We start from the raw sequence: 11750 nt of genomic DNA on the forward strand, positions 1-11750 counted from the left end.
TAGGAATAGTCGGGTTATTAGTATCAATAACTATCGTTATATTACTTATCTTGATGTAATATACAATTGAAATACATAAGTTTGATTTGGGATGTTTTCGCTTACCTTGTAAAGATGTTGTCGATGAATTTATTTTAAATGATATTTTTAGAAATATTTTATTTAAAAAGGAAAAAATTCGTGAAAATTGGGGTGTTAAAATTTCGATATTAGTTGGTAAGTAGCCTAACATATTATAAAGTTGGTTTCTTGATTCTAAACTCAAATTCTCATCTAATTATTAATCAAATATCGTCTTACGGTTTTGTTCGCTCAAAGTCTTTTCCTATTATTTAGAAGTCATTATGTGCCATTTCTATGTTGTTTATTATTGGTGATGAGAAGTTTCCTTACGTTGTTCACTTATGATTTTGTGGGGTATGTTTGCCTTTGGGTTGTCCTTAATTCATTATGTTGTTGATTTTGGAATTGTAGTGAAATATAGATCATTTTGGTGCAAACGATGTTATTTTTGGATTGGTGAAAATTTGAGATCCATTCTAGGAAGCAATGTACCTCTTGGATCAATACCTTGAATCTTGGACCTTTCATCTATAATATTTGTTGCTTTCATCCTTAATTAGATCTGATTGTATATATGTATTCTAGGTGTAATATGGATTGTTTTATCGCATCTATTACCGTGGTTTATTGAATGCAAATATTTAATTAAGTTTGGGTAGTAGGTAAGACTTGAAACATGCAATTTTTTTAGATCTTGTCTCCTTAATGGTGTATTATTTACCATTAAATTGATCTAACAATATTTTTTGCTTTTGGTGAAATATGGATCGCATAGACATGTTTGGTGTGATTTTTTGGCTTGTGAATGTGTGATTAGTTTCTTGGTAAGAATCTTACTCAATGATTGGTTGTGATACTTGTTTGATGGTTGTCTAGGTATTGACATTAAATCGTTCATTGAGCCCATGCTACTATTTCAAAAGTGGGGGAAAGACTCATGACACATCAAGACGTTATCCGTAATAACCTAACTAATTAAAATTTGATAAAATACATGTGTTACAAATAATATTATTAAATTTAGAAATAAGGATTTTTATTTAAATTTAAATTGATAAAGAGGGGCACAAGAGTAATAAGGGATGCAGGCCAATGGACAATTTAGGAATTTTCTTCCCTTTTTCTCCTCTCATAAATCTTTCGCGGAAAGACATTTCACCATTCACTCGTTCTCTCCTCCTTCCCGTAAACCAATTTTGGAAAAAACCCCATTTGTTACTGTTTAAATTATTTTCCATATTCCCTATTTTCACTCTTCTTTCAAATCTTTCAAAACTAAAAGTTCACTAACATCCCCAAACCTGCCTAGCACCATTGCACGCGGAAGTATGTTTGTTCATCCTTGTGAATCAGCTCAAATCAGTGGAACAAGGAAAACACGACCAACCAAGAGGGATTCGAGCTAAAGTAGGGAATCTGAAATTATAGGAGTTCCAAAAAGAGTTGGGACACAAGTTTCTTCTTCATAGTACAATTAGGTGAGTTCTTTACCTTTTTATCATGTGAGATGAGGGGATTAAATTTTACTACAAATTCTAAAACTGTTTCAAAAAAAGGGGAATCGAAGAAAATAACTAAAATAGCGAGGATAAAAAAAAAAATTAGCACATAGGAATTTCATTGAAAATTTGAGTTTATCTCTATTAATTTAGAGCATGCATGCAACTTATCTCTATTTGTGTGATGTTGTGAATGAATTATGTGTTAGGAAAATATAATTAGATTTGTAGACCTTAACTTAAGGCCAATATGCTTGTCGAGCACGATTACTACTGATGCCTTTGATGCATATGCAAAACTGTGAGTTCTGAATTCTTTAAAGCAATTGTTTTCGCATGTAGGTGTTTTAAATCTGCATCCAAATGATATTTCATGACTCTGACGTTGTTACCATTTTCATGAATTTGATGTTGTTATTAATTGTATGACTCTGAAGTTGTTATTAATTGTATGATTCTGAAGTTGTTATTAATTGTATGACTCTAAAGTTGTTATTAATTTCATGACTCTGATGTGGTTATTAGTTTCATGACATCGATGTTGTTACTAATTTTATGACTCTGAAGTTGTTATTAATTTTATGACTCTTATGTTGTTATTAATTTCATGACTTTTTTGTTTTTATTTTTCTTCCTCTGGTTCTAGTCTCGAATTAGGATCTTAGGATTAAATTATTATAGATTTAGTATACTGTTAAATCATTTAAAATTGTTGTGGACGAAAGATGCATTGCATACATGATATAATAAAGACATTTCATATAAAACATCTCAAGTTCAGTACAATCTCATTAATCAGATCATGCATGACCCTATTCATAGTGGGAATCAAATTGTTCTAGGCATGGTTCAACAGGTAAAAGAGAACAATCAGAAAGTTGATTGGGGGTTTGGCCAGACCACCTTTACTGCTCAGGTCTCAATTATCTTAGTGACCCATGTCAAGATAATTGGGCAACCTTTCTTTGTTTACAAGGAAAGGATTTCAGAGGTCATGTGTAGTTTTCTAGAATCATTCTTGTTAAATACGAAGAAAAATATTGAGAGACATGTTGAATAACCCGTGTGTTTCAACTACACAGCAAAAGTTCTTTATATAGATTATGAGTATTAAAAAACATAATGGCAAGAATACTAATAGACAAAAATACTAACAAACAAGAATACTTACAACTTATCTAATTATTTACATACTAATATAATATTTTAACACTCTCTCAAGTTGGAGCATATTAATCAAATGCACCCAGCTTGTTACATATATAACTAATTCTAGGACTTCACAATGACTTTGTAAAAACATCTGTCAACTGATCATTGGATTGACAAAGTTAGTGATGATGTCACCCGATTCGATCTTTTCTCTAACAAAATGACAGTCTATCTCAATATGTTTGGTCCTCTCATGAAAAACAAAAGTTGAGGCAATGTACAATGCAACTTGATTATCACATATTAGTGTCATTGTGCTGGCCTTTTCAAATTGAAGTTCTTTCAGTAACTGTTTCAACCATATGAGTTCACATGTTACTAGTGTCATGGCCCTGTATTCTGCCTCAGCGCTGGATCTTGCAACAACATTTTGTTTCTTACTCTTCCAAGATATTAAATTTCCTCCGACAACTACATAATACCCGAAAGTGGATCATCTATCAATGGGTGAGCCTGCCCAATCGGCATCTGAGTAGCCAACTATCTGAGTATGTCATCTATATTCATAAATGAGACCTTTTCCAAGTGCACTTTTGATGTATTTAAGAATCTGGATTACAACATCCATATGTTATTGGCAAGGAGAACTTAAGAATTGGCTTACCATACTGACAACGAAGGAAATGTCAAGACGGGTGACTGTGAGATAGTTTAATTTTCCAACCAATCTCCTATATCTTCTTGAATTTGATAGAGGCTCCATCTGATTAGGTAAGAGTTTGACATTTGGATCCATAGGAGTATCAACTGGCTTGGCATTTAATAGACATGTTTCTTCAAGAATGTCCATAACATATTGTCTTTGTGAAATTACAAGGTCATCCTTTGATTGGGCAACCTCAATCCCAAAAAAATAACGGAGTTTACCAATGTCTTTAGTTTGAAATTAATTTGAAATATGTTGTTTCAACTGGAGTGTTTCTTGCTGATCACTACCGATTATAACAATGTCATCCACATAAATAATAAGATAGATGCACACATGGGATGAGTGATAATAAAATACGAAGTGTTCGGCTTCACTATGAATCATACCAAACTCTTGTACTACCGAGCTGAATCTGCCAAACATAGCTCTAGGATATTGTTTAAGACCATAAATGGATCTGTGTAGCCGACAAACTATGATGGAAGACTCCCCCTAAGAAACAAACCCTAGTGGTTGCTCTATATAAACTTCATCTTCAAGATCACAGTGCAAAAAGGCTTTTTTAATGTCAAGTTTATGGACATGCCAATTTTGAATTGCTGCAATGGACAAAAACAGTCTGACATATGCCATTTTGGCAACAGGTGAGAATATATCATTGTAATCTAACCCTAAAATCTGGGTATATCCCTTGGCTACCAAACGAGCCTTAAATTGATTAATCTTACAATTAGGGTCAATCTTCACCGTGTAGAGGCAACGACAAATGACTAAAGACTTCTTATGAGGTAAAGGAACCAATTCCCAAGTACCAATGCTTTGTAAAGCACACAACTCATCAAACATTTATTGCCTCCACTCAGGGTGGGATAATACTTTACATGTAGTTTTAGGAATATAAACAAAAGACAAAGAGGACAAGCAAGTGGAATGCAAATGAGAACGAAGATGACAACACAAATCAATATAATGAGTAGATGGATTACGGGTTATGCGAATATCCTTACAAAGAGCAATGGGAAGGTCATGCTCAGGTGGTGGGATCGGATATGGAGGTGGCGCCGGAGGAGAGAAGAATAGGCACAATAGAGGGTAGGCGACGACACTGATATATTTGTAGTGGTCGTGGAGGTTGGGGGGAAAACTCGACAGGTTCAATAGGAATACGAGTGTGTAGAATATGGATAACTACTTGAGGAGGTTCAAGATTAATGTCCTGATGGGGCTCAATAGCAATATGGGTAGATTCAAAATATGGTACAGACTCGAAATTGGTAACATCGGCTGATGTAACGTATCGGTGTAGTGTAGGAGAATAACAATGATAGCCTTTTTAGGACTGATGATAATCGAGAAAGACACACTTGAGTGATCAAGTTGACAGTTTCTCCAAACCAGGAGATAAATTATGAACAAAACACATGGACCCAAAGACACGAGGTGGTCGTGGGTGAAAAGGGGTATGGGGAAAGAGGACTGAATGAAAGATATTGCCATCAAGGACAGAAGACGACACACAATTGATAAGGTAGCATGTCATTAAGATTGCATCCCCCCAAAAATGGAATGGAACATTGCCATGGATAAGTAAGGTTGTGTGGTTTTAATGAGATGCCGATTTTTGTGTTCGGCTACCCCGTTTTGTTGGGGTGTATAAGGACATGATGTTTGGTGTAGAATACCATTGGAAGCCATAAAATTTTGAAATTGATGGGACAAATATTCCTGAGCATTATCACTTCTTAAGGTACGAATAGAAACTCCAAATTGAGTTTCAATTTCTTGATAAAATTGCTCAAAAATGGAAAACAGTTCAACTATATTTTTCATTAAAAATAACCACATACAACGAGAGTAATCATCAATAAAAGTAATGATAGCGTTTCAACAAGTGTACTGAATCGTTGCAAGTAATAATAAAACGGTAGTACCAAGTGTCGAACTCGAGGATTGCGTTTTACTATTGAATTATATTTAGTTACTAAAATTGAACAAAAAGTTCCCAAGTTGATTGAAATAATAATTAAAATTGACAGCAGTAGTAAAATTGATCTTTAATAAATTGGGAAAAATGTCAGGGATGAGTTTCACTTCGAATCCAACCTTGGTGTCTAATTTGATCCTAGTTACTGAATTCCTTTATTGAATTATTACCGAATTCTCTTTATTATTCTTGCCCTAATGTCTTAGTGACAGAACCTTTAATTCCAAAGTAACCCCTAATTCCTTAGTGGATTTAAGATTAGAATTAAGCATTACTGTATAGAAATTCTCTTGTAAATTATTGCTTTGCAACTAATTTAATTGGTTTCATGACCTGCATCTATCCCTAGACTACAAATTCATGAATTTCTCATCTCAAGCATTCGTAAAGTCCACTTCCGTTTCAAAATACAAATCGTAGAACATTTTAATGTTGATCAAGCAATAAAAAGCATTAAGCACAGAGATGAGAAAAACAATTCAATAAACTCATTCATATAACTAGAAATCAAATCAGAAAAATAAGGGTTTCATCTGGTTACACTCATCCCTAACAAATAGGGTTTAGTTACTCATGACAGAGATACAAAAGATAAGGATTAAAGAAGAATTACAAGAATGATTCATGGATGATTCTTGATAAAACTGCTTCAATCGCGTTAGAAACGGCCGTCTTTGAGTTTCTATGCTAGGGCACAAGTCTCCCAAGTTCCCCAGAGTCAAAAAAAATCCCTAAAACAGTAAAAATCTGCGTTTTTATGATTCTGGTGCGCGTCGCGCGCCCCAGGCGCGGAAAAACGCACTCCAGGCGCGCGTTGGCAGAGTCCAATCCTAAGAAATGCGCTCCAAGCGCTCCAGGACGCGCTCCAGGCGCATTTCATCTGTTGTCTGATGTATTTTGCATTTTTCTCATCTTTTGCTTCTGAATTTGGTCCCGGTGTCTTCATGAAAGTTGTAGGTATGGATCTTAGCTTTCATTAGCACTTGGAATGACACTAATTGGACTTCTAGAACTCCAGATATGGCTGAAATACTACACATATGTCATGTTGATTTTTCACCAAAATTCAGCACTGCACTAAAACAAAACGCAATGTAAAATTACGACAAATTCCTACTTAATCAGCGAAATAAAAACAAAAAACATTTTATTAACTCAAAGAACAAAAATCAACAAATTGTATTAAATAAATCCTTAATTTAACTGATGATTGAGGATAAATAAGACTAAAACAGTGGGAAAATATGCATATGATGAAGAGTCATCAAGTAACAAAATACTTAGACTCTAAAGTAGACACAGTACCAAAGGGACCCCAAACGTTAGAGTGAACTAAAGCAAAGGAAGACGAAACTCTTTTATTGACTCAATCAGGAATATTATTACGGGTGTGTTTCCCTAACTGACATGACTCACAATGTAAAGTAAACAACTTAGACAAACTAGGCACCAATTTTTGAAGTTTGTAAGACTTGAGTGTCCTAGTTGAGCATGGATAGTATGAGGGGGTTTTGTGGCAGAGCACATCATGGAAGTTCAACCGAAGTTGGAGAGCTAGAGTTCAGATGACTCTAAACCCACCAAAGGAAATCTTCATAATGTGTCGGGGAGCCTTGTGGAGATGGTGTAGTTTGAATAGTGGCAGAAGGATCAATATGAGATGCATTTATTGAAGGCGAAGGCTTACCATGCAACTTCCAACAGTGGTTAATAGTGTGTCCAAGTCGATTACAATACTCACATTTGGGACGAGGATTAGAGTTTGATGGTCCTCAATGAGAGCGACTCTGACTATGTCCCAGAGATACAAGGGCAACAGTATCACCCAGAGCTGAAGTAATAGAGTTCTCAACTGGATGTTTTACTGGTACTCGAAGGATGATCAATGAGGTAGTAAACATATCCTGAACAGTAACAGACACAAAAATTTGACCACGAGTTGCAGAGTACTCCTGAGGTAGGCCATAGAGTGCAAGGAGCATGAAGAAGGTGTTGTGTTGATGCAACTCCTTCTTTTGTTCAATTGGATTACTTGCAACAGGAGGGAGAAACTCATTAAAATCATGAAGTTCACTATGAACGGTATCAAGATATGAAGAAATAGAGCCATCTATCGTCTTCGAAGTAATGATATTCAACAAGTGGTGACAAACTTCATATAGACGTTGAGTGTTGTTAGTATATAGTGCCTTTGCCTGACTCCAAACCGATTCACACGTGAGATGTGGACGGAAAATCGGTTTAACATCTGGATGGAGCGTTAATGACACTACACAATTGAGCATCTATATGTTTCCATTTTGAAGTTTCAGTCACAACCACCTTTTCAGGATTTTGAGTGAGATGATCCTCGTAACCTTGACCAAGCAACCATAGTTTGATGTCGGCGGCCCAACTATCATAATTTGATCCATTCAATTTTTTGACAGAGAGAGGAAATGTGATGTAGTTGGTGAAAATGCCCTTTGTTTTAGACTGAGACGTCATGGTTGGTAAAGGGTGCCAGAAAATGCGTCTGAACCTGGAAAACTGGTGCTGTTTGAACTGGAACTCGTATATCAGTGACTCAAAATTGAGAACTAAGTGCATATATGGAATCAAAAGGCAGAGGCGAGTGTCACCGAAGAAGTGGCGCCATGAACGATTGTCGGACGCACCGTCATGCGCAGTGGTTGCAGGCTGCACGTGGATCTCACACGCGTGGAAATGGACAGTGTGTGTGGATGCTTTGTTGACGGTGCACGTGGAGGGGTGGGCTGATCTGGGGTGTACGACGCTGCTGGAGTGGTCGTTCATCGAAAAAAATCGTCAGAGATAGCGGCGTCAGTGACGACAAAGCATGGACGGATGGACAAAAATTGAGGAATCAACGTAAGAAAAGCAGCGAGGGCGAAACCAGAGTTGAGAACACGGTTTTTTGGAAAACAATATTCACCAGAGACAGTGGTCCACCGGGTAGTTGATGATTAGGGTTGTCTCTCAACATGCTCTAGATACCATGTTAAATACGAAGAAAAATATTGAGAGACATGTTGAATAGCCCATGTGTTTCAACTACACAACATAAGTTCTTTATATAGATTATGAGTATTAAACAAACATAATGACATAAATACTAATAGATATGAATACTAACAGACATGAATACTTACAACATATCTAATTATTTACATACTAATATAATATTTTAACAATTCTAAAAGAATGATTTCAGTTCAGTTTATAAATAAAAAGTGAAGTTGAGAGCTTCAATTTGAGATGTATCAGAATTTTATGTTTTCTGCATTTTTTTTATATGAAAAGAATAATTTCAAACTTCCCCTCCCTTACTTTTAAAACTCGCTGAGTTTTTTTCTCACTCCTTTTATTTTAAAAATTTAGCAGTTTAAGGCAGTTCAGGTGCAGTTTAATACCATGGAAAAATCCAAATTTAATTGTTTAGTTATAATATATTAGGACCTTTGTTGTATTAAAAGGTTATGTAAAGGTTTAATTTGAAAATTTAGTTGGACTATTGTACCTTATAAATCTTTTTGAACAATCGTAAGCTAGAACTGATTGGTAGTTGAATTGTTTTAAATTGATTCAAACTATTCTTTATATTTACTTGCCTATAATATATTAAGATGTATGGATTGAGATATCAAATTTTAGTTAATTGGTGTCGAGTCGTACATTAGCAGAAAACTATTGTAATTAATAAGAGTAGGGTGAACTAAGCCGTACTAGAGGTTTGGGAAGTTATCGGATACTTAACAATCAAATGGTGACTCTTCAGAGTAACACTATTTGGGAGTTAAACCATTGATAACTGATCATAGCATTTTGGCACATATTTCTAGATTTTTATTTTGGTATTTTAAAATCTCTTTATAGCTTAGAATAATATTTAAAATCTCTTTATAGCTTATTTGAATTATAATTTTATTATTTGCATTTTGACTCTTGCTCGCTCTATAGGCCATAACTTGAGCTATGGATATCCGATTGGTGCATACAAGTAGGCGTTGGAAAGCTAAACATCAGAGCTACAACTTTTGTGTTGGAATAAAAGCCTAATGCCGAACTTTACTAGGCCTAAATTGTAGATTTCCTAATATGAACTTTTGTAATAATTTTAATTAGCGGGTCACTTGTTTTTAAACCCTAAACCCTAAAGTCTAATATCGAGTACTATATATTGGTAGTTTTGTTTCTTTTCTACAGATGAAATATTAGGATTCAGATTGCTATAAGAAATAAACAGTTTTTATTTTAATTTCATGGAAGACTAATTTTATAAGATTAATCTACGAGTTTAGAGTTTCATCAACACCTTGAGATTCAACATTTCTCAGTCAGAGTTTCATCAACACCTTGACTGTCTCGAATTGCTCCGGCATTTCTCCACAAAAATCTCAAATTCCTTTGTTTAGACCCTTTTTTCAATTTTATGAAATTTTTATATTCTCCAAAAAATTCAAAAAAATTTGAGTTGCCTTTATTTGATTTTTAGAAATTTTTGGTTGTATGTTTATATTTTTTGGATTTTATTTCTAGGGTTTTCGATTATTAACTTCAATTTTAGCGATACGGACATTGTTGGAATTTACAGAATTGTGATTTTGCATTCCATTGTTATGATGATGCATGACTAGGACTAGTTTTGTAAATCTGCATTCTCTTGAACCAGAAATAGATAGGACATTTCATTTTATGTCGTAGACTTAATAGAGCTGCTAGTGTTAACGAGTCAGAGTCATATATTGAAATTGACAACTTGCTACAAAATATGGTTGATGCGAATAATAGAACCTTAAGACAACTTGTTGCACCTGATGTCAATTATAATGCATTGTGTATCACATATCCTGAAGTTATTGTACCATTTGAACTTAAATTTGGTTTAATACATTTGCTTCCAAAGTTTAATAGTCTTGCAGGCGAGGATCCCCACAAACACTTGAAGGAATTCCATGTTGTGTGTTCCACTATGAAGTCTCAAGGAGTCACAAAAGACCACATTAAGTTGAGAGCCTTCCCATTTTCACTCTAAGATGATGCCAAGGACTGGTTATACTACCTTCAACCAGGTTATGTTACAAGTTGGAATGATCTCAAGATATTGTTTCTAGAAAAATTATTCCCTGCCTCAAGAGCTGCTTCAATCAGAAAAGAAATATGTGGCATCAGGCAGATTGGCAGGGAATCATTACATAAGTATTGGGAGAGATTCAATAAATTAGTGTCTAGCTATCCTCATCACCAGATTTCTAAACGACTGCTCATCCAATATTTTTATGAAGGCTTGCTACCTATAGATAAAAGCATTTTCGATGTTGCTAGTGGGGGAACACTTGTCGATAAGACCCCAAAAGCGGCAAAGGCTTTGATTGAGAACATGTCCATTAATTGTAAGCAGTTTACAACTAGAAGCAATTCAGCAGTGTTGACAAGGGGTGTGAGTGAAATTCAAGCTTTTTCCCATAAGAATTTAGAAGGCAGACTTGATGAGCTTAGATCTTTAGTAAAAAAATTGGCAATAGGTAAAACCCAAGCAATGATTTGTGGTATTTGCACTTCTGCAGAGCATCCTACAGATTCATGTCCTACGTTACAAGAAGATCCAATTGCTGATGCTCCTTAAGCATATGCAACAAATATATACAATCCACAAGCCAACTATGATATGTCATCTAACAGGTACAATCCTGGTTAGTTGATGACACTTACCCTGATATGTTTGCTACTGATTTTCCTTCATTGTCTGGTTTTGATGATACTTATACTTGTGAATTCTATACATATACTCAATTGTGATATGTGTGTGCTGAGATCGAAGCTGCCTTACAGGTTGATCATTGTGCTAATATTGATATTTCTACTAACAAAATTGATTTTGTAGACTTAGCTTCGGCCATTGGTGTTGTTCCCTCCATTAAACAGCCACTGACTATAGAGCTTAAACCACTTTTTGAAAATTTGAAAATATGCATATTTAGAAGGAAGTGGCAAGTTACCTCTGATTATTTCAGCCAAAGTTGAATATGAACAGGAAGAGAAGCGTTGTAGATTTTAAGTAAACACAAGAAGACAATCAGATGGACCTTGGTTGATATTCCTAGTATTAGCTCATCCATGTGTATGCATAGGATACTACTGGAGGATGGGGTAAAATCAGTCAGGCAGCCCCAAAGGCGACTTAACCCATTAATTCTGGATGTTGTAAAAAAAGAAGTGACCAAGCTCTTGCAAGCAGGCATTATATATCCCATCTCTGATAGTCAATGGGTGAGTCCGGTACATGTAGTCCCTAAGAAAATTGGACTCACAATGCTTTAAAATGAAAATAACGAACTTATCC

This window comes from Cicer arietinum, chromosome 3 (genome assembly GCF_000331145.2).
Source record: "Cicer arietinum cultivar CDC Frontier isolate Library 1 chromosome 3, Cicar.CDCFrontier_v2.0, whole genome shotgun sequence".
NCBI lineage: Eukaryota > Viridiplantae > Streptophyta > Magnoliopsida > Fabales > Fabaceae > Cicer > Cicer arietinum.